This window comes from Notamacropus eugenii, chromosome 5 (genome assembly GCF_028372415.1).
Source record: "Notamacropus eugenii isolate mMacEug1 chromosome 5, mMacEug1.pri_v2, whole genome shotgun sequence".
In the NCBI taxonomy this organism is placed as follows: Eukaryota; Metazoa; Chordata; class Mammalia; order Diprotodontia; family Macropodidae; genus Notamacropus; species Notamacropus eugenii.
Genome location: NC_092876.1, coordinates 373843177 through 373868509, shown reverse-complemented (window position 1 = coordinate 373868509; position 25333 = coordinate 373843177). Strand labels below are relative to the sequence as shown.

Sequence of the window (25333 nt, the reverse complement as noted above, 5' to 3'; positions counted from 1 at the left end):
TGTTGTATGAACTTTCCCTGGTGAATTTTTGGGATGGCACAGACGAGTCACAGAGGATGGGCAAGCACAGATTGGAATCTGCATTGTTTAAGGAAACTTCCAAATTGATGAAATCATACATCCATTTGAGCTATTATTTTTTAAAGACAGGCAGTCACATCATCTGCAAAAAACAACTCAAAACAAAAGAATGCAGAAGAACATCTATTTTCTTGGTTTTCTCACAAGCAATAAAAGATATGTAGATTTAACCTTTAAAATATCATAGCCCTATAAAGCTAGTGAAATAAAGATGATAAAATCTAATGTTAGTGGAAGCTATGGAAACACATTGTTGATGACAGCGTAAATTGGTCTAATCTTTCTAGAGGGCAATCTGGCATCTTGAAACAGGAGCTTATAAAGCTATCCCTGATCTAGGAATTATATTTCTTGGAGTAAGGAAATAGCCTCAAAGGGAAGAAAAAGTAGTTTGTATAAAGGTGTTCTCAAATAACTTTGGTCCAATATAGACCCCGTGTGCAAAACAAAGGTATGAACAAGGAGTTAAAGGAAGTCAAGAATACAGTAGGCTGGGAGTAGCATGACATTTGTACTACTAATAGTCCAGGGTGACTCAAAGGCAGGCCTATACGACATACAACCACAGGAGGTATGTTGTTCAGGCTTATTTAACATCCTCTACATTTTTCACTAACCACTGGAAATCCTTGGCAGGCTGCAAGTGGTGTGTTGTGCATGCCTTCCCGAAGGGAACTTCACATAGCTTTGCTGAGGGGTTTGTGGCCAGCCCAAGTAGCACAGTGGGCAGGGCATATGTGACTTCCATGTTGTGTAGGCCTGGTCAAAGGTAATGATAAAAATGATACATAGACATATTGTTTTAAGATTTATGTGCTTTTCTTTCTATCTAGAGAGATGATAGAATTATCGAGCCTGTTGACCAGAAGAGGATTACAAAAAGTGCAAAAGCATTTAAAAAGCATTTTTGTCACTGAAAAGAGACAATAACTCGTAAGTGGCAGCAAGCGGATTTGAACGTGAATCTCCTAAATCTAGGTAAGGTCAGCAGTCTTTCTCCATTCAGGGAGTTACGGCTTGCCCCTACCCTGATGACTCTGGAGAAGAGAGTGAGGCTGATGACTTTGCACAGCTCTTCCTCGCTTAAATCCAGTTCACTTGCAAGTCAGGACATCACCCTCCTGATGTCCTTGGTCCCTCTTTGAGAATGAAGGATGAACAACGATCTGTGAGCAGGAATAGCTGCCCCTGGGGACCTACCTAGACAATTCAAGTTGGGCAATACTTCAATTTCCTCCTTCTTCCTCCTCCTCCTGCTCCTCCTCCTTTCCACGTAGGGGACCCTTACATAGGGACCCTCTGTCCAAAGTAATATAAATTTTGATCACTTATACTTCCCAAGGTATCTTGGGACTTGGGGGCTGGAATTTTTCTTCCCTATTTTTTTTATCATTTTTTTTCAAAAGTCTAGGACAATTAACTTTTTCTGGTATAGGTTCATTTATGATTTCTTGAAATACAGTTCTGAAAAAACAGGATTTGTAAAAACCCATTGGAATTCAAATGGAGTTACTTGATTGTGCCTTTAAACCCAAATCTCTCAGCTTTCACTAATTGACCAATACTAGGTCCTAACCCAAGCCTCACTTGTTCATTGTTTGAGTTTTGATGGCTCAGAGTAAGTGTAAATAGCACTTCTTTTCTTTTCTTTTTAAATGCAATCCAATTTACTTAAAAGTCAAAACTTTACCCTTCTGGTGTCATTGGTCCTCTTCTAGAACAAAAGACAGCAGCCTATTAAGGATCTTGCTATTTGTCCTTCATTCTTGGAGAGGACCATGACATCAGGGAGGTCATGCCATGACATGCAAGTGAATTGGATTTAAGTGAGGCAGGGCTGTGTAAAGTCACCAGCCTCACTTTATCCTCTGAAGCCATCTGGGTCCAGTGGCCAGAAAAAGACCAGGACTACTGGAGATGGTCCAGGATGTAGTGGGGGACCTTTTCAAGCTAAAGTCTCAGTTTGAGTGAGGTAGCACCCATTCAGTGACTAAGGCTTTAAAAAGAAATGAGGCAAAAAATGGTCTTTTTTAAAAATGGATCTGGGAGGAGAAGACCCTCAGAATTTCATTAAGGATCATGGAAGTAGAACTAGAAATGACCTTAGAGACCATCTAGCCTAACTTCATTTTACATTTGAGAGAACTGAGGCAGAGAGATTGACTTTCCAATGTTCATATCAGTATTAAGTGGCAGGAGCAGAACTTGAACCCAGATTTTCAGATTCTAAACCTGAGGATTGTTTCATTGCCTCATGCAATCTGCCTCTCAGGGAGAGTGTTTGGAAAGATGTAAGAAGGTAAGGTTAAAAAAAAAGGCCAGACAGTAAAGAGTTTGTGGAGGTGTGGGATGGGGGAGCTAAGACATCAAGTTTTTTCTTCCTTCTCCTCTTCTTTTCTCTTTAGCTCTCTACTCAAAGTAAGTGGAGGATAGATCTGGCTTGGGAGAATATAGTTAGAGTTAGTTGGGTTGGGGTAATTGAAGGAAAAGAAAGGTTCCAGTTTCTTTAATTTTTAAAATATCTGTGTCTCAAAACACATATGCATGTACACAAACACACATGCTCAACCACACAGACAAACACATGCTCAACAAGGCACTATAGGTTAAGTTAAGATGTCAGTGGCATTTTATATTCTTAGCTCCTCTATTTTTAAAAGGTCTGCATATAGTGTATTCAAACAATGCTAAAGAAATCAGCACCATTTGGTGCCATTTAATGTAATAATTAAAACAAATATAACAACAATAGGTAATGTTTATATGATGCATTTCTCTGGGAACTTCCACAAGCTTAAGTGTAAAATGTAAGAATTGCACTTATAATTCCTGAAAATGATCTTATATGGATATTGATTTCTTGGTGTAAATAGAACCAAAGATAGAAATGTCCATTCTACCAAGTAGTAGTTACAGCTAAGCATCAAGGATGCTTTTGGAGGTTATAGGGATGAAGGCTGATAAAGTATTGGGCTATTTGGTTTCCAAGGAAACTAAAATTTAGTACAACCAGCATTCCAGAGGTATGAATTACCCTGCCTTTTACAAATATCACATTTTCTCAGTTTTTAATCTATTGAAAATGAGGTCTTTGGGTACAACATCACAAGTTCCCTCTATGGGATTTTTCAAGGAGACATCTACCAGTTAAAAAAGAAAAAAACAAAACAAAGTTTGAGATCTTCATTTCATCTATGCCTTTTGGACATACATTTTAGAATGCATTCTCTGCCCATAACATGATTTGACCTATTCCAGCTAACTTGAGATCTGTTTTCATCTTCTATCTTCACCTCTTTCAGTACTGGGAGAATAATTAAATACTTTTCAATCGTGCACACGCCACATTTACATAGAACTTCTAGATTAGCTGAGTCCAGTTCATATCACACTTGACAGGGTGTGGAGGAATGGGGGTTCAGGAAGAAGAATGTCCCTTTTTCAATATGTATAATGAAGTTACATTGTTGCTTCTCCTAATTGCCAGGTAGCACATGTGAAAACAAATATTCTCTTCTCCACTTTTCCTTCCCCTCTTCCCCCTTTTTCTCTCCAACTAACTAAGATTAGGGTAACTGTCTTTTTAGAGCAAAAATTTCTTTGCTAATTTGCAAAATGGCTTTTTAAAAATCTGCTACTCCATGATTTTCCCAACAGATCCTCAAGCTCAGTTTTTAGTCAAAGAATGAATCAGACTCTGATTTCCTTGTCTATATGAGGGGAAAGGGTGGAATAAAAGGCATCAAATGTTCCATCTACCTCAAAACTATTATTAACATGAGGCTATTTCATATGAGGGAAGTTATTTTTAAAATGTGTTTTTTTCCCCTAAACAAAATTGTCCTTATTGTGCTTCCTTTTGTTCTTTTCAATGAATTACAAAAAATGTTACAATGGTTTCTCCCCATCCATCTTTAATTTCTTATTAGTGGTTCTTAAGAGAGATGGCAAAGAATCATCAAATTAGGATTGCATGAACACATACTTCCCTTTGCTAGATATACAATAGGCAACATAATATTGTGGAAAGAGCACTGATTTTAGATTTAAGTGACCTAGGTTTGAATCCTGGTTCTAACACCTAGCCAGTTGTGTACCCATCAGCAAGTCACTTTGAATTCTGTCCTCTGTGAAATGGGAACGATAACACTTAGAGTAGCTATACTGCTGGTTTGTTTTGTGGACTTTAAAGCAGCATATGAGCTATTATCACCCCCTCAATTCCAACTCCACCGCGGTTGTCAAATTTGTTTCTTCTTTTCCATCCCTTTTGCCAATTACCCTAATTCAGAGCCTCATTATTTCTTATTTGGATTATTGCAATATCCTCTGGACAAGTGTGTCCACAATTCTGTCAGATTAACATTCCTAATGCACAGGTTAGTTATATCTCTCCACTACTTTCAAGCTTTAAGTTAGATTGCTTGTTGAATAAAATCTACCCTCTTTTGCCTGGCATAGAAAACCATCTGCTATCTAGACATTTTAGGTCCAACCACTTTGTCCAGTCTTATCTTCCACTTCTCCCATTCATAGTCTGATGTCCTGCTTTGAGAAAGTTTCATCCCCATGTTAAATGTTTGACTTGATGATAAATTCAAGGTGTACAGGAAACTGGATCCTCTTATTTCCAGAAACTTTCTTTAAAATGTATTTAAGTGCATATACATCTCTTATAAAGGTGGAGAAAACATAAGTCAATCTAGTTTCACACAGTAAACAAGTTAATAGAAAGTTGTATGTAGGGGGAAAATTTATACATCAAAAAATCTTTACCTATTAACTTCCATTAAAATTTCCACAGTGTGCTTGCATTAAAGAAGTTTGGGTATGGACATTTAAAAAAAATCACACTTAAGAGTCTTAACTTGGCCATGAACAATCCATATGCATTCAATCCATACAACCCCTGTAAGGAATTGATGAAAGTAACAATGGCATCATGATCCTGCACATGGATGGATAATAATAATAATGGAATAGACATAATATATAGACATCTATACATGTCCTTGATGATATATTTTGTTCTTGCTCTTCTTTGATATTACTGATTGGTTATATGTTTAATAATAATAACAATATCTGTACCAATGATAACTTCTACCAATGGAAATTAGCAGGTGTTGCCCAGATTTGTCCAAGGTATTTGTTGCTGTTCAGATACCTCACAAGTGAAATTCTGGCCCAAAACTCTGAGGATCTTCCCCTCCCAGACTGATTCTTTTATCAAAGCAAAGTAGGCCTGAGACAAACTGAGACCTGTGAAAGACATTAGCTTAAAAGGGCCAAGGTATTGCACTGCACTGAGGCCACTGCCAGTTATCCTGACCTATGTCTTGCCACTATACTCTGGAGGAGAGAGTGAGGTTGATGACTTTCCACAGCTCTGCCTTGCTTATCCAGTTCTCTGCAAGATATCACCCTCCTCAGTTACAGAACTTTTCAGTAGCAATTCTTTTATGCTTATAAGACATCATTATACCTTAATATAATCTAATTACTGTACTTTAACAATTCCTGCTAAGACCCACTCAAAACATTTCCTCATTTCTCTACTTGTATTCCAATGCATTGCACCTATCTCTTCTGGGCTATTTCAAACTTTGCCATTCCCCTTGAAAAAGCTAACATGGTAGAAATGGCTGGTCAAGGTATACCCTTATGGTAAGCCCAGATATTGCCCTTGTGATCCATACATTTGGAAACTCATCTCTCCAAGCAGAAAAACAAACTTGAAATTAAAATAATTACATTACTAATAATTTAACTAAAATTGGTTCTGAAAGACTTGTCTTCAATCTATTTCCATTTAATTCATTCATTCATCCATTCAACCTTGTGAAGTAGGCAGTGCAAGCATTATTTATTATCCTTGCTGTCCTCTTGTTCCTTGCCCTCTGCATCATCTAACTGGACCACTCCCTCCTCTTTGATATTCTGCTACCTTGGCTTCTGTGACACTATTTTCTTAGTGAGTCCTTCTTCTTCTATCTCTCTGTCCATTGTCTTTTAGCCTATCTATATTAACTCAGCCTAACACTGCATTAGTTCTTTTGACTGCCACATCACCCTAATGACTCATGTAGTCCCAGAAACCCCCTAGGCTTTTTCACTGGACAGGTTCAAAAGAACCCCAGAAGGGTGGTTTATATTGAAACTGATTAGAGGGAAGAGGAAAAATCCTAGGAAGGAGGTTTTACAGTTTACCCTCAGATAAATCTTTTAAATCTATAGAATGCATCATTTATCTACTTAAGTACCAGGTTGGCTAAAATCTCTCTTATCTAATCTTCTTAATTACACTTTTGACTTCTCTATTCCATCTATTACTTTGCAGCCTGAAAATTCTTTTGATAAGAAAAAGCTGAATCGCAGAAGGCTGGAGAAGAGGCAAATCTCTACTAAAGCAGCCTATTAGCAGTTTAATCCACTTCAAGAGACCTCTACAGAGAAATTGTACTGGGGAACAGAAGGAACCTGGTCTTTGTTAGATCTTGCCCCTTCAGCTTAATTTTTTAAATTTGATGTTAGAATTCCCAAACACACTGGCCTCTCATTAAACCCAATTTCAAAAATACTTTTCAAAGTCAAAGTCAGAAGATTTCCAGATTAGCTATTTATCCAGTACTTCTATTAGTGCCAACTTTGAGATTCTAGGAATGAATTGCCTGCTTTTCCTCAGTTAATAAATGCTTTCGATTGTCTTGTAGAAGCTTTTGATAATCTGAGTTCCTCTGTTGTTCCAGAGGGCAGAAACAGGTGGAAAAAATAACTCAAAATGAAGAATAACTTCCTGCAAGAAGTTAAAGTTAAGTGCATAGATGTCTGATACAGTACATCATGTGGGAGAGCAATGTGTGGGCTAAAGCAGAGTCATAGGATTTTAGTGATTATTGTCTTTCTTATCTGCCTTTTATAATTTAGATGCTGGTAGTGGATGGACTGTTGGACTTTAAAATAGGAAGACCTGGGTTCAAATTTCACTTCTGACTTTAAGAATGAACATGGTCCAGAGACAAGAGGTTGTTTAACTTCTGAAGTAAGCCTTAGTTTTCCCATCTGTAAATTGGGGATAATAATTCTTGAATTTCCTATTTCGCACGAGGGTTGTGAAGCTCAAATGAGGTCATAAATGCAAAGTACTCGGCAAACCTTAAATGGCTTTAAAAAGTTGGTTACCATCGTGATTATTTCCTCCTTATTATTTTTCTCCCCTATGCAAGTTGTATAGAACAATGGGATTAGGTACAGGTTTAGGAGGGCAGCTAAGTGAAGCAGTGAATGAAGCAGGGACTCAGGAAGATCTGGCCTCAGGTACTTAATAGCTTTGTGGCACTGGGCAAGTCACTTAACCCAATTTGCCTATTTCCTTATCTGTAAAGGGAGCTGGAGAAAGAAATGGCGAACCACTCCAGTATCTTTGCCAAGAAAATGGTAAATGGGGTCACAAAGAGTCAGACATAGCAGAAAGAACTGAAAAACAACAGTAAAGATGAGTTTTAGGATCATTCACATTTGAGTGGAGGAGGATGAGCTAAGTACTGTGAATTTAAGGAAAACTCTTCAAATTAAAAAAAAAAACCCTTCATGGCCTACTGGGATACATAAATCATCATGGCCATGGAAAAAATTACTGGGTTGTGTCAATAGAGACCCTCAGGCTCAGTTATATTTTAATCCCCTCCTTACTGGAAAAAACTAAATGAGTCAGACTGTTTATATCTTTAAGGAGGTCTCCAGTGTCTTAGAGATTACTAACCACCCAGAGAAATGTATTTTCCCATAAAAACAAACCTATTATTATCATCTCCTGTGACTGTGGCACTTTTCCCCCATTTCCCAGAATGCTACTCTATGCACTCTAATGTACTCTAAAATTTAGAAAGCTATTTTTTAAAAGGTGCTACCAGGAAGCAGTCTTCCTCAGCATGCTAATTTTTTACCCTCTTTCAGTTCAGCTACTCTTTTTTTTTTTTTTTTTTTTGAGGCAGTATGGTTAAGTGATTTGCCCAGGGTCACATAATTAGTAAGTGTCTGAGGATGGATTTGAACTCAGGTCCTCCTGACATCAGGGCCAGTGCTCTATCCACTATGCTACCTAACTGCCCTAGAAGAGACACATAGAGATTTGGCAAAAATCTAAATCCTTTATATCACTTTTTTCTTTTTCTTTCTTTCTTTTTTTTTTTTTTTTTTTTTTTTTTTTTACAAAAAGCAACTGTACACACACAGAACAGGTATATATTTAATATACACATTATTATATACATAAATATATGTGTATATTTAGAGAGTGGAATTTGTAACACTCAAAGAAACATTAGTTACAGCCCTATGAATACTCAAGCAGTGGGAACCCTCTTCCAATCTATCATTATTTTAAAAACTACTTCTGCTGGCATACTGAGACATGAAAGAACATCATAAGTGAAGTTATGTATGTGGCCGTATTCACAGCTCCTCTGTGCTTGTGGAAACACTTAGGAAGTTTCCAACAGGGATCTCCCATAGTTCCACCAGATGCTTCTGAGTAACACATACTCTTCTGTTTTTCCTTCTTAATGAGACTGACAGTTTTCTTAGAGAAGTATTTCTAATTTTCCTTGATACACCACAGGAAACATTTCTGGAGTTTTATTTTTTTTCTTCATTACAGTTTAACTTTTTTTTCTTCCCTAGGCAAAATTCTTAGGGGATATATCAATTCTCCAAAACTATGTATTGGTGGCATGACCATCCTGGATAAGAGATAGAATTTCTTTTGAAAACTATCCAAGCTTTTATCTTCAGTGAAACATCAATTTGGGGACTGAAAGTATCAGTATCCTCTATATCACTGTTTACCCTGTTTATATTGGCATCTTAAGATCATGTCCTGCATGACCTATTCTTCTGTTTTGGTAAGATAATAGTACTAGACCCCAGTTTTTCTCTTTAACAGACTCAGGGGTAACTAAGGGTGACTCAGAGGTAAGAGTAGTACTGGGACCATCCATTTAATCAGTATTTGTGGTGGTTGTTCTAGTTGTGTCAGAGTCTTTGTGACCCATTTGGGGTTTTCTTGTCAAAGATACTAGAGTGGCTTATTTCCTTCTTTAACTCATTTTACAGATGAGGAAACTGAAGCAAACAGGGTTAAGTGACTTGCCCAGGGTCGCATAGCTTGTATGAGTTTGAGACCAGGTTTGAGCTCAGGTCTTCCTGACTTCAGTCTTGGTGCTCTATCTGCTATACCATCTAGCTGCCCCAATAAAAATTTTATAAATGCCTAGTGTTTATAGAAATGTGACACATATTGGGAGTACAGAGAGCTATAAGATATGTAAAAGAACCTAGCAGGAAATATGAGACATTGTGGGAAGAAAAGAGACATGCCATTTGAGAAACCATTGGGTGACTAAAATGATTGTCTTGTTCTTTTCACTGCAAGAGTCTTTCCAATTGCACTGACAGCCTGCTGGAGCAAATAAGTAATATAACAAACTGTTGAACTACCCATTATGGGAAGAGGAACCAACTTTCCTTCTTTGGCAGAGCTATACCCTACTGGTCCAGTTAATTGCCACAGAATGCTGCTAATTGACTGTGTACGCTAAATAGGTCTGAAAAGCAAATAAAACAAAACTGTGTTGTAGGAAGGAGAGGGGCTGCTATCAATAGACAGTTTTCCTTCGTGGGCTAATTTTTTTTTTTTAGTTTGGCTCCTCACTTTTTTTTGATCTTACAGACTCACTAGTGGGTGAGATTCTCCCTGGTTGCTCTAGGAAGCAGGCTAAGGAATTCTGTCTTCTGTAGTTTTCATTTATGATTTTTTGAAATAGAGCTCTGGATGAACAGGGTTTGTTAAAGTCCATTGGGCTTCAAGTAGATCTCCTTGCCTTTATGTTTAAACCCAAATTGCTCTTGCTCTCATTGATTGGCCAACGATAGGTCCCAGCCCAAGTCCCGCTTGCTTTTTATAGGTCAGAATGAGTGTAAATAACAATTGTTAATTCTGACCAGAAACTTTGAAGTCCTCTCAGACTGATTCTTTTATCAAAGCAAACTAGGCCATTTTTTGCCTCAATTCTTAGCTAGCCTTTAATTACTGAATGGGCTTTGCCTCAACACGCTGAGACCTGGGAAAGACTGTAGCTTAAAAAGGTCAAAGTATCCCACTGCATCTTGGTTTATATCTTGTCAGATAACTCTGGAGGAGACAGTGAGGCTGATGACTTTGCACAGCTCTACCTCACTTAAATCCAATTCACTTGCAAGTCAAGACATCTACCTGCTGAAGTCCTTGGCCCTCTTTAAGAACAAAGGGTAAACAACAACAAATGCCATAAAGACAGCACAAAGGGAAAGTTGGTTGTGGAGCTCATTCTGTTGCTGGAGATGTGACCTAGCTAACTTTTGAAGTGTCTCAGACTAATAGAAATGGAAGGACACCTTGGGTGCCATTCTATTCAGCTTTCTCCTTGAGCTTGCGCAGGTCCTGAGAGGTGAAGTCACACAGTCATTGTGTAGGGTTTAGAGTAGGACCTTTGATGTGGTTGTTCAGATGTTCTCTCACATCTAACTTTTCATGACTGTGTATGCAGATTTCTTGGCAAAGATACTGGACTGACTGCCATTCTGTCTCTGGTGGATTAAAACAAACAGAGGTTAAGTGACTCGTCCAGGGTCATGTATCTAGTTAGCATTTGAGGCCAGATTTGAACTTGGGTTTTCCTGATTCCAGGTCCCTTGTTCTATCTGCTGTGCCACCAAACTGTCCCGGAAAAGAGCCTTCTGAGATCATTTATTCCCTGGTGACCGGGAGCTGGTCCTAATGGGCTTATGAGAGCTCAGCGTTAAAGTTTTCAGTGTGAGTATTTACATCTCAGGAATCAGTAACACCCACAAATCAGGTCTTGGCTTTTTGTTTCTTCTCAAGTTATCTTCCCCCCAACCCTCAACTGAATATTTCTATTTCCTATGACTCATTCAAGGTTATGCAGGCAATTTTAGACCCAGATCCTCTGTCTCTTTTTTTTAGGAGATAATCAGGGTTAAGTGACTTGCCCAGGGTCACACAGCTAGTGTCTGAGGCCAGATTTGAACTCAGGGTTAGTGTTCTATTCATTGAGCCACCTAGCTGCCCCTAAACCTCTGCGTTTCCCACTGCAACACATACTGGGTCAATTAGACAAACTTTTTGAAATTTTCAGCTTCTGGAGAATACCCATATCCCTCCTCAGGAATATTCTGCTTCCTAAACCTCCTTCCTCACCACCCCCTCCCCACCTGCCAAGTGTCTTTGATAGGTGAAAACTTAGTAGAATGGGAAAACTTTTTTTTATACAGACATAAAGGTTAAATATGTAAATAACTTGAAAATTTTAGTACAATGACTCAAATTCATATTAAAGTGTAAAATTGCTGAATTTAAATGTCACCCCTTTCTGAGCCTTTTCTCCAATCATCAGTGCTTTTCTCTTTAGTCCCCATATTAAAATCTGCTCTCAGGAGAGGATTTAAATTCAACTGACTTTGCAAGAGGATGTCCTACTAATGCAAGGATCTTGCTACTTTTTAAAGTCAGTTTACCTTTGGATTTAAAAAATCATAGAATTTCAATAAACTGATAACATTTTAATGATCTGTATGGAATTTGCTGAATTACCTCCTTCACAATGTCAGTGCACAATATGTTATATAGTCCATTTGTGGCTGTTCTATGGTAGAGCCTTCCAGGCTCATATTGATCCAGTCAGGCAGTCAGATACCTTATACCTTGACCCCAATGTAATGATGTCATTTTAGTCTTTTTCAAGAATGAAGGACAACAACCAATCAACCAACCAACCACCCATGAGCCTCTTTGTTGCCCTCTGGATGATCCTCAGTTTGAGTTCTTTAGAGGTTGTAGTGTTCTGTGATTCAGTCATACAACAGTACATGAGGAATATTGATATTACAAAAAGGGGCTTTTGTTTCAGGGAGAGGCTGAAGGTCTTTAAAAGAGCTTTATACTTGCTTGGCTCCAAAGAAGAGACATAAGAATACAACTCACCCAACTTCTTTTGAGAGGTCAAGAAAGGAGGATCCATAACTGCAGATCATTGCAACTATCATCATTTGTTTTCCAATGTAGTACTTGATTTTACTGGGGATCTTTTCTTGCTTTTTTTTTTTTTTTATTTTATAAAGGATGGCCCTGGGAAGGCTGAGGACAGAGGAGGAAGAATACAGAGGTACATCCAGTCAATAGAAAAAAGAGATATCAATAAAAGCTTTTTTTAAAAAGAAAAGTTTAAAATAAAAATAGCTTTGCAGCTTCCAGAACACAGTCTAGCCCACTCTTTTCTTTCTATTCATTTCTTGGCACAGCTCATTACTTATCTGATAAATTGATGGACAAGCTTTATGGCTGCATAGCCTAGTCTGAACAATAGGCATTCTTCATCCACTTGCTTTTTTGTGTAGATAAGAAAGTGGATGGATAGAAAAAGAAGATGGACTTAGAACATGTCAGTCTGAAGTCTACCTGATAGACTATGTACTTCAGTGGTACCTTTGTGATATCAAGAGAAGGAATGCACCAGAATGTGGAGTAAACCTCCTCTAGTGAGTTAGGGGAGGACAAAGGTGAGAGCCAGGAAAGATGGACAGGCATGGATGAGTTTTATTCTGCATTGTTAGAGGGAATACTCATATTGGCGTGGTCATAGATATATTTAAATGTCTTGAATATAACACATAGTAGCAAAGCAAATTGGTCTTAGTCATGATTTATATTAAAGGGGGAAAAGGAATCTGAAAAACTAATTTTTAAAAACAAATCAAAATAGGAGAATAAGTTTTAAAATGGAGATTAGAACTGTCCTAATAATATGGTCACTATTTCTCTGGGCCTCAATTTCCCCTTTTGTAAAATGAGAGATCAAATCTGTCAATCCTACAGATCTTCTTCATCTTAAACATTATATGATTTTTTTTGGGCTGATCTTATTGCTACCACAGCAGGGGAAGAGAGCAGGAGGAAAATAGAGAGGATCCATAATTCTCAACCAATGGCATTGACAGTGAAGGCATTTCTCAGATGTATCACTTCTGGGTATGATTTGTCCCCTTTTTTCCACTATGTTTCAGATTGAGTTGTTTTTTCTCAATGATTTACTTCTCTGAAAACCAAGCACTTCATATTCGTTCAATTTTGTGCCTGTTCTGTGTTGAGAAATGCATTGTTCATTGTAAATGGATGCCACTGGCAACTTTGGTTAGACTCAGAATAAATGATATGTGAACCTTCATGCTGTATTTGCTGCTAAGAAAACCATAGGTGGTGTAAATACAAGCAAGGCTAGATGTAAACCATGGCAAAATGTACATTTGGGGTGGGGGATGGGGTGAGTGTGTGTGTGTGTGTGTGTGTGTGTGTGTGTGTGTGTGTGTAGGGGTTATTTGCCAACCATGTTTATATTGTAATAATTAGTGCATTATTTACAGGAACTGGAATTGACCCAGAAAAGATTATTTTAGCAAAGAGAAAATGAATAATTTTGATTCTCTTTTGAATAGTAGTGCTTCTTGAAACTGTATCAGGCCCACTGAGGAAACTGCTTTGAACATAGCCCCAGATTTCTGGAACAAACTGACATAGCTGAAATTCTGTAGCCATTTAGAACGTGAATGAAAGGGAACAGGTTGTGCTGGAACCTTAGAGACATAACTTGGCAGAGCTGGACAGGTGACCTTTGAGGTCATTTAATACAACCTTTACTGAAGGCATGAAACCATTCTACAAAATCTTTAAGAAATAGTTATCCAGCCTACCAAGACTTAAGGACGTTCAGGGATAGGAAACACACTCTCCACCTGAGGCGACTCATTCATTTTCTGGACAACTCGAATTTGTAGGAAGGTTTTTTTTTCCCTTGCGTTGCCTCTATGGAACTTAAGCCATTGCTCCTACTTCTGTCACCTAGGTTGAGGAAAAATAAATCAATTGCTTTTTCTATATGACAACCCTTCAATATCTGGTGACAGTTAAAATTTTTCCAAGGGCAGCAAGGTGGGGCAATGGATAGAATGCTGGGGAAGACGGAAAGACTCCTCTTTGTGAGTTCAAATCTGTCCTCAGACACTTACTTACTAGACATGTGATCTTGGGCAAGTAGCTTACTCTTTTTGCCTTATTTCCCTCATCTGTAAAATGAGCTGGAGAAGGAAATGCCAAACCATTTTAGTATCTTTGCCAAGAAAAACCCTCAAAAGGGGGTCATGAAGAGTCAGACACAACTACAAATGAGTGAACAACAATGACAGCACATAGTGAGTTACCAAAAATATGCCTTTTGACGCATTAATGCCACTATTGGGGCTATACTCCAAGGGAGATATTGATAAGAAAAAAAAGACCTATCTCTACAATAGTATTCCTACCAGTTCTATTCGTAATGATTAAAACTAGAGACATACTCGTTGTTTAATTGTCTAATGACTGGAAAATGGGTGAAACGAAAGTATATGGATATAATAGAATATTATTTTTCCAGAAGAAATGATGAATACAAAAAATTCAAAGAAATATGGCAAGGCAAAATAATACAGAGCCAGGAAAGCAGAATCAAAAGAATAATGTACAAAATGACAACTAATTAAAGATAATGAAATGACAACAAATCTGTGTGGCATATAAAGGAAAGGAAATAAAAATTGTTCATGAAAACAAAGACAATGTGGATACTATATCCATCACCAACACTAACTGCCACCAAAAGGCAGGTAAGGCTAAGAGTGCCAACACTCCCAAAACAGTACTGTTAGGAAGTCTACTTCTAGCCCACCCCAACAACCATCTTCCCCAGAAATGACACCTGTAAGAGCTCCTGCTGTGGGGGCTATAGCCCCTGTCTCCTCAGCAGTCACCACTACTAACACCATAGAAAGTGCTTTCCACTAAAGTAGTTGGCACTGTGAAATGGTTCAACATCAAAATTTTCTTTTAAAAAAATCCCTCTGTAAATAGTATGAAAGAAGATGCATTATCATCTGGTTTCTTGGAACACCCCCCCCTAAAGATCATGGGACCTATCTAACTTAACCTGCATGAAAACAATCTATGTATGCTATTTCCACCATCAGAATAGAAGTTCCTTGAAAACAAGGAATGCCTCTGTTTTCTACTAGTACCCTCAGCACAGTACATGGTAAATGCTTAATACATATTTTTTCATTCATTCATTCGAGGAAATGTGATATAGTGGATAGATACTTGGAGTCAAGAAGACAGGTTCAAATCTTGCATCAGATGCTATCTGAATGACCCTGGGCAAGTCCTTTAACCTGGCAAGTCCTTTAACCTCTCTGTGTTTCACTTTCCTTATTCATCTGTAAATTGAAGGATTTGGTCTTGAAAGTCTCTCCTAAATCTGTATCTACCATTCTCTGACCTATGATATTTAGCTTTGTGCTTATCCATGCCATTCTATCCTATGCAACTCATGTCTATGTCCTCCCATAGTCAGTCAACAAGCATTTATCAAGTATTTTGCTATTTGTGGTGGATACAAAGAAATACAAATATACAGTCCCTGACCTGAAGGAGCCCCATTCTAATGGGGAGAGTCAACATGCAAACATATAAGATGTATACAGTGTAAAGTGAAGGTGATCTCAGAGAGAAGGCACTCACAGTGAGAGGGAATGGCATTTCTGCAGACAGTGAGATTTCAGTGGAATTAAGTTACTAAAGGTAACTACGGAATCTGCAAGGTGCAGGTAAGTAAGAAGAGCATTCTAGACATGGGGAATGGACCAAAAGGCAGGGAAGTAAGGAGCAGATTGATACTACAAGGTATCCATCCAATGTACTACAGTCTCTCTTCTTGAGAATATCTGTAGTTTCTATAAATGACCGATCTATCTCTTTTTCCTAGCGTATCTTTCTTTTTTCCTGTTCTTAGAATATTCTCATTGATTATGAGTTGCACCCTGCTCACACCCACTGGGTGCTGTCCATTGCCCTCATGTAAGATTAATTTTCACTTTTTCAGAGATTGTTGTGTTCCATATCTCACAAACCATAAAACAATGGTAGAATATCAGTATAATAAGATGAGCTTGGGTTCACTAAAAATTTTCATGAAGGTAATACAGCATACTCTCTTCCATTTGTTTAATTCTTGGCTAAGCCTTGTTGTTCATTCGTGCTGTCTGCCCCAGATGGTGATATTGTTAGACAAGTTCTGTAGGGTGTCAATTCAGTTGTATGTCATAATCTAGTCAATTGACATTCTTCATCCACTTGTCAAACTCTTTTGTGGTTGAAGATCTTTTCCAGGAATTCTCTGAAGTTTTGGGAGGCTTGATGCAATCAGCACAATGTCATTTACTGAGTGGAACATCTGGAATTCTGCGATGTCTGCAGAGAATCCTTTTTAAACTTGTTCTTTTCACTGAATCTTCTTTTTTGCAGTGGTAACGGCAACCATTTATTTTCATGCTTTGTTCCCTGACCCTTGTTTGTGCTTAGATGATCAGTGAATAAACTTTTTTCTTTTATATCTTTCAAAGAATCATGAAAGATTTGAATAGTTGAAATGTCAACATCTTTTCGGATGAGAACTTAAAAGAAGCGTTTTATTCTACTGAATCAAATGCTTTTTCATAATGGAGAAACAATAAGCACAGTGAGATCTTATTTTCTGTACCTGTACCTCTCAGCCAACGTGATAGGGAAAGGGAAGAGACTAGGTATTGAAGTGATTCCTATGTCCCAGTCACTGTCTGAGGGCTTTACAAATATCTCAATTAATTCTGAAAACAACTCTGGGAGGTAAGTGCTATTATGAACCCATTTTACACTTGAGAAAACTTAGGCATATAGTTGAAGTGACTTGTCCAGAGTCACACAGCACTTAGTAAGTGTGTGAAGCCAGATTTGACTCCAGACCTGGTACTCTATTCAATTTTCCACCTAGCTGCCATGGTACAACCCATAAAGTAAAGATGTGTCATATTGTAGAATAGATCTTGGGAAAGTCTGCTTCCTCTATACCATGAATTCTGTGAATCCTTCAACAAGGACATCCTCAAAGTATGTGTAGGTACTTTTCATAAAGATTTTGTGTAGTTATGAAAGCAGGTAGTTCAGTAGGTTGTGAAAGCACATAGTTCAGTAGGTTGTGAAACCAGTAGTTATTGATGATTACTAGATAACTTTTTTTTAATATTAAGAAAAGAAAGAAACAAGGATTTCATTAAGCATCTACTATGTATCAGGTGCTGTGCTAAGCGCTTTACAAATAGTATCTAATTTAACCTAATTATCTCCTATTAATTAATTAATTATCTCCTATCTCATTAATCAGATCTAGGATGGGAGGGGATGTTCTCCCAATCCTCTTCCCTCCTGTCCTTGCCTTTGGTATCTTCCCAGCTTTCATAAATCTTATCAGTCAATTCCTTAACACTCTCACAATTGTGTTGCCTCAAGCTTAGGTCTTTTCTATGTACTCATTATCTAATCTGTCTGCTTTTCCCATCTTTGCTCCTTTTAGTGTCATTTCTACCTCTTCAGTGAGGTTAGAGTCCAAGCGAGGTGGTTAAATTTATCATCCTTGAGAGTGAAAACTATTTATGAAAATATCTTTTAAGGCTTTTTCCCCTTGCCATTTTACTTCTTTTTTTGTCTTTCTTTCATTTTCAGCCTTAAAAGCTCTTGAGATGACTTTGCTCAGTTATATCCCTTGCCAAACTCCCATTAAATTAATTCTAACTTCCACAGTTTCTCCATGCTTTACGAAGTGATACTGATCACCATCATTCATCATCTTTATTTACAATATTTTATAAATTAGTTTATAGTCTAAATCATCATTGACTTTGGTGGCCATCTGTGTTTGGCAAATAAGTAAAGTGCTGACTAAAGTTTTTTTTTGGTTCTGTTGTTCTCCTTGTTATGATAATTTATTTACATTGGTTAAGCCTCTATATAAAATTATTTCTAAGATGCATTGCCTCTTTTCATTAGTAATTATTAATTTTGATCTTAGCCCTAACTATTCAGTGGTTTGACTTACCAGACAGCTGATTCAGAGACAGGACTTCCATATTCATAATGAATTTGCTAATCTCTCATGAAATATAGTCAATTTCATTTTTGTGTGTGATATTATTTGGTGCTTGCTCTTTCTGATGGGCAATTAAATGGAATAGTAGACAGAGCACTGGGCTTGGAACTGGAAAGTGAAGGATAGAACCAAGATTTGGAGAAAAGGCAGCTACTGATCTAGGCTTTCCCCAAAACTCCTCCAAAAACCTTGAAATAATGTTATAAAATAATTTCTGGAGCAGCAGACCCCACAAAAGGACACAGTGAAATAATTTTCCAGTCAAAAGTCAGCGGGAAAGGTCTGTCACACTTGGGGGACAGTGGAGCACAGTCCAGCACAGACCTAGACCCAGCAAACACCCAGACCCAGCAAAGCAGGAACAGGCCTGGGGGCCACTAAATCAGTAGCAGCAGTGGCTGCTTCTAGAATTCTCAGCCAGTAAGGGAGTTGAACAACTAGTCAGAAGGAGATTATGGGGGTCTCTTTGCTAGCATTTAGGTAAGCTTGGATTTAGGTCGTAGTCTTTGTGGCAGTGAAAGGGAGAGGAGGAGTACTAGCATACCAGAGCTTGTGGCCACAATGGAGTAGAAACTTTCATCATGGTTCCAGGGTAGAAAAGAGTACTTGTGCTCACAGACCAGAGAAAAGGCCTGAAGAGGAGTAAACGCACCTCTCCTTAGATCATATTACCTTGGAAGAAGTGAAAACTTATAGGTCCTTAGAAATATTTCTGAAAATACCTGCACAAAACCCCTGAAGCTTGGAACAGTGTGCCCTCCACCCTAAAAGCATGACTCTATTTTCACAAAGAGTTAAAAGTGAAGAAATAGACTTGAAAAATGAGCAAAAAGCAGAAAAAAATTCTGACCATAGAAAAGTACTGTGGTGACAAGAAAGATCAAAACACATACTCAGGAGAAGATAACAAAGTCAAAGCTCCTACATCCAAAGTCTCCCAGAAAAATATAAACTGATCTCAGACCATGGAAGCACTCAGAAAGGATTTTGAAAATCAAGTAAGAGAGATAGAGGAAAAATTGGGAAGAGAATAAGAATGATACAAGAAAATTATGAAAAAAATCAGCAACTTGGTAAAAGAGACACAAAAAAATACTGAGGAAAATAACACCTTAAAAAACAGACTAGATCCAATGGTAGAAGAGGCACAAAAAGCTAATGAGGAGAAGAATGCCTTAAAAAGGCATTGGCCAAATGGAAAAAGAGGTACAAAAGCTCACTGAAGAAAATACTGCCTTAAAGATTAATTAATAAAACTAACAACTTTATGAGAAATCAAAAAACAATAAAACAAAAACCAAAAGAATGAAAAATGGAAGACAATGTGAAATATCTCATTGGAAATACAACTGACCTGGTTCAGACCAAGATGGCTGCCCTCATGAACCTGGAGTTGAAGAAGGCTTTCGCAGAACTACAAACTAAAGTTACTGATACTCAGCAGAAGGTGAAGCTTGCAGATATACAGACTGAACAACTAAATAGAAAGGGAAAAGCACACACATCTTACAGATATAGAAATTATGTCTTTGGTAGATAAGACTCACATGTATGAAGGTGTAGGGAGAATGTTTTTTCTTCAGTCCAAGGGAGTAATTCACAAGCAGCTCTTAGAGAAACCAAAAATAGCAGAAGAAAAAATTAAAGAACTGAAACAGAGAAAATCATACCTTGAGTGCAGTGCGAAAGATGCAGAGGACAACATTCAGGAAATGCTGATGGCCAGGAGGGCACAGTAAAAAGTACAAGAAAACCTTCATTTGACCCCCTTCTTCTGTTCCTTTTGTGTGGGACAGGGCAGCAGATTCTGGTGTGCTTTAACTTGGAGGACATTTTGGAAACTCTTGCTTTTATTTGAACTATTGTTAGGCTGCTGCCTTCACTGTGGTGGTCTCCTGCACCTCTGGCTGAGTCAACTACATATCGATGCTCTGGGTCTTGTTGATGATCTGCTGAGGGTGAGAGGACAGCCCTGGACAAAGGAGGTACCTCCTGCCCAATGACTCCAATGTTACCATTTTTGTTAGCCAAACAAAAGGTATCCATCCCTTTCCAAAAAAAAAAAAAAAAAGAAAAGAAAAAGAATTGACATGGAAAATAGATCCAGGAGAGATCATTTAAAAATTACAGGACTACCTGAAAGCCATTATCAAATATAGAGCCTGGACATCATCTTTCAAGAAATTATCAAGGAAAATTGCTCTGATAGTCCAGATCCCAAGAGTAAAATAGAAATCGAAAGAATCCACTGATTACCTTTTGAAAGAGATCTCAAAATCAAAACTGCCAGGAATATCCTAGCCAAATTCCAGAGCTCCCAGATCAAGAAGACAAATTGCACTATTAGGCAGAGAGAAACAGTTCAAGTATAGAGGAGTCATAGCCAAAATAGCATAAGATTTAGCAGTTACTACATTAAAATATTGGAAGGCTTAGTATATGATATTCTGGAGGGCAAAGAGCTAGGATTAAAATTAAGAAACCCCTACCCAGTAAAACTGAATTTAATCCTTCAGAGGGAAAATGGACATTCAATGAGAGAGAGGACTTTCAAGTGTTCTTGATGAAAAGATCAGAGATGAATAGAAAATTGACATTCAAATACAAGATTCAAGAGAAGCATAAAAAGGTAAACAGGAAAGGGAAATCATAAGGGACTTAATAAAGTTAAACTATTTATATTCCTACATGGGAAAATGATATTTGTAACTCATAAGGCCTTTCTCATCATTAGGGCATTTAGAAGGAATATATATAGACAGAGGGCACAAGGGTGAATTGAATATGAAGGAATGATATCTAAAAAACAAAATTAAGGTGTGAGAGAGGAATATCCTTGGGAAAAGATAAAGAGACAGTAGAATGGGGTAAATAACCTCACATAAAAGATGCAAGAAAAAGGTTTTACAGTGGAGGGGAAGACGGGGAGGTGAGGGTATGTGTGAGAACCTTACTGCCATCAGAATTAGCTCAAAGAGAGAATAATATACACACTTAATTGGGCATAGAAATCTATCTTACCCTACAGGAAAGTAGGAGGGGAAGGCGATAAGAGAAGGGAGGGGATAATCGAAGGTCAGGCAGATTGGGGGAGGAGGGTAGTCAGAAGCTAAACATTTTTGAGGAGGGGTAGGGTGAAAGGAGAAAGAAAATGGAATAAACAAGGTGTAGGGGAATAGGATGGAGGGAAATAAAGTTTGCAATAGCAACTGTGAAAAAATATTTTTAAAGCAAGTTTCTCTGATAAAGACCTCATTTCTCAAACATATAGAGAACTGAGTCAAATTTATAAAAATAAGAGGCATCTTCCTATTGATAAATGATCAAAAGATATTAAGTTTTCAGATGAAGTAATCAAAGCCATCAATAGCCATATGAAAAAGTGCTCTAACTCACTATTGATTGGAGGAATGCAAAATAGAAGAATTCTGAGGTACAACCTTTTACTTATTATACTGCCTAATAAGGCAGAAAAGAAAAAATGACAAATGTTGGAGGAGATGTGGGAAAAATGAGAGATTAATGCACTGTTGGTGGAGTTGTGACTGATTCAACCATTCTGTAGAGAAATTTGGAAATATGCCCAAAGGGCTATAAAACAATGCATATCCTTTGACCTAGCAATACCACTGCTAGTTCTGTATCCCAAAAGGGATAAAAAGGAAAAGGACCTATATGTAGAAAAATATTTTCTGATGGCAAAGAATTGGAAATTGAGGGGATGCCCATCAATTGGGGAATAGCTGAACAAATTGTGGTTTGTGATTATGATGGAATATTATGGTGTAATAAAAAATGATGAGCAGGACGCTTTCAGAAAAAAACTGGAAAAGCTCACATGAGCTGATGCAGAGTTAAATGTACTGTCTACAAAGTAACAATAATATTGTAAAATGATCATCTGTGAATGATTTATCTATTCTCAGCAATACAATGATCCATGACAACTCTGAAGGACTTATGATGAAAAATACTATCCATCCTCAGAGAAAATACTGATAGTGTCTGAATGCAGATTGAAGTATATTTTTTTAACTTTATTTTTCTTGAAGGGTTTTTTTTTTTGGTCTATATTTTCTCTTACAACATTACTATTATGGAAATGTTTTTCATGGCTACACATGTATATATAACCCATATTGAATTGCTTGCCTTCTCAATAAGGGGATGGGGAGGAAGAAGGGAAATGATTTGGAACCTAAAGTTTTTTTTTTAAATGAATGTTAAACACTGCTTTTACATGTAACTGGGGAAAAATAAAATACTAAATAAATTTTTAAAAAAGAATAGAAAGATTTCTGGTATACAAAGTCTTGAGCACTCTGAAAGTAGAGAATTTGTTCTGTATCACTAGCTCTTGGAGTAAGAGTCCTATTTTGCTTAAACTGAGTTGATTTCTTTTGGAATACACTGCAGGTTCATGAGTAAAGTCATCCTCAGGCTCTTATAAAAACTTGATTTGTTTCTCAAACCTTTGAGCACATTTTAAAGGAAATACTTAATATAAGATTTATTTGAAGTGAAAATAACTTTCAGGTCTTGTTTATGAAGGATAGCTTAAAGGAAACTATCTTTGATGAAAATTCCCAAGAATACCATCACTCATATATTGTCTGACCAAAAATGAGATGACATTATATGGTATAGAATGATCCATTATGAAAAAGTCAATATGAGAATAAGAAGAAATGGTCACAATGTATGATGCTAGTAGAATTTGCTACTGCATAGAAATTTAGATCCTAAATATTTAAAATCAAGTCAATACTTGGGCAGAGTGGAGAACAAAAATATTCACTAAAATACTGCTGATGGAGCTATGAATTTGGTCCAACCATTCTGGAAAGCAATTTAGAATTATGCTTAAAAAAGAGAAAAGAATGTCCATACCTTTTGAACCAGAGATCCCTTCACTAGGTGATTACCCAACAAAGTTGACAGAAAGAAAAGAGAGAAAGGTTTCTTATATACCAAAACATTCATAGCAGCACTTTCTGTGAGAACAAACAATTGAAGACAAAATAAATGCCCCTTGATTGGGGAATGGCTAAACAAATTATGGTATATGAATGGAATAGTATATTATAATGCTCTAAAAAAAGTGACTAATTGGAAGATGAATCGTTTAGGTTGGTTGGAATCTTGGCTAGAAGAAAGGGAAAAAGCTAAATACAAACTGACTTTACTCTTCCAAAGAAAGATAAATATACCCAAAGAAATTATGATACACCTGCTAAATTTGATTGTATATGTCCCTATAATCTCTAATCCAATGCAGAGACACATAAATTTACTTTCTCAGTGACAGTCTAACATTGTAGAACCATACATGTGGGAAAACTTCTATGAACTGAAGGAGGATAAAATAAGTAGGACCTAGAAAACAATATACACGGCTATAACATTGTAAATGAAAAGAACAAAAACAATGCACAAACTGAATGCTTTGTAATTATGATGATTAAGACTGGTCCTGGAAAGGTGGTTAGAAATTCCACCCACATTCTTCACTGCAGAGGTGAAGGACCCTATGACAAAAATCCATAGGATCATAGCTCTAGGGTTGAAGGAAGTTCACAAGTCTTATATTTTTACAGATGGAGAAATTGAAGCCAAAGTGATCAAAAGACCTTGTCTGAGGTCATAGAGGTTGTAAGTGTCAGAGATAGGACTGAAGCCCAGGGTCAGGGCTCTGTCCACTGTACCATACTCCCTCCATGTTGCTGATTATGGGAAATAGTTAATTTTGCCAAATTTCTCTTTTATCCTTCTTTTGTCTTTCTTCTTTTAGTCTTGGTTTGTTTCTCAGTCAATAAACATCTTGACCTACAGAGGGAGATAACTACCAAAGGCAACACCAGATTAGAATATAAACTTATTTATAAAATTGGATGATGAATAGTTATGATCAATATCATCTCATAAAGCAGGGAGAAGAAGTGGAGGTTAAACCATTGAAGAGAAAACTTGGCAAGACATCCAACTAAGCAAAGTCATCCCAAGGACATTCAGGCATGAAACTGGAAAGAGAAATACAAACGGGAGAAAAATGAGAAAGAATTGCAGAAGTCATTGTTCTGTATCACTAACTCTTGGATTAAGAGTCCTATTTTGCTTAAACTGAGTTGATTTCTTTTGAAATGCACTGCAGGCTCATAGAGTTCTTATAAAAACTTGATTTTTTTTCCATCAAGGACAGTGGAACCACCGGCACACCTGGATCCTAACATCATGGTCCTTGTTTTGCTTATAGAAGAAGTAAAAATAGTACTAAAAAGAACTATGAGAAAAACAACTGGATTGGGTCAAGGTTAAATAGTGAGATATTTATGCTGGAAGCACCACAATTGTGATGGTATAAATATAAAACAGCTAATAAGAATTAGTACTTATATATATCATTTTAAGGTTTGCAAAGCACTTTGTAGATATTACCTTACTTTATTCTCACAACGAACAACCCTGAGAAGTAGGTGATGTTATTATCCTCATTTTACCTGATGAGACAACTGATAGTAGCTGACTGACTTGCACAGGGTCACATATCTAGAGTCTGAGGCTAAATATGAACTCAGATCTTTCTGACTACAGAATGCTATCCACAGGCAGGGAAGATCCCAAAGACAGAATCTCAGATCTTAATAATACCCTCTCCTTTCAAAAAAAAAAAAAAAAAGATTGAGAGAACATCAATGATTACCAACCTTTTCATCTTCTTTTCCAACTGTAAAAAAATCTTTATAAGAGTCACCTACAGGTGAATCAAGGACATCCCTCAAGGAAGGTATCAATAGGAGTCGCAAAAAAAAAAAATCAGGAGTCACAAAGGAAATGTGAGATGAAAAAATTTAGAGATATCTCCATCCAAAATATTCATGTGTACTATTTGTGCCCAATCTGTGGTAAAGCCTTCCAAGCTTGTATTGGTCTGATAAACCAGTCACACACTGTACCTTGACCTGGACATAGTGATGTCACTGGTCCTCTTTATGTACAAAGGATGAATAACAATAGAAAACAAGAAGGCTTGCACAAGTGATAATCAGCAGTGTATAAAATTTAAAATTTACTTAAAGATAGAGAATATAAAAGATCTCACAATGCTTATTATTTATGAATTGTTATTGTTGAGTTCCATCTTGTCTGAC

General features: G+C 37.2%; 1 pseudogene; it reads left to right on the top strand.

Moving 5' to 3' along the window:
* Positions 1–18947: 18947 nt before the first annotated feature.
* On the top strand, positions 18948–20201 carry LOC140509298 (prefoldin subunit 1 pseudogene; annotated as a pseudogene).
* Positions 20202–25333: the final 5132 nt, after the last annotated feature.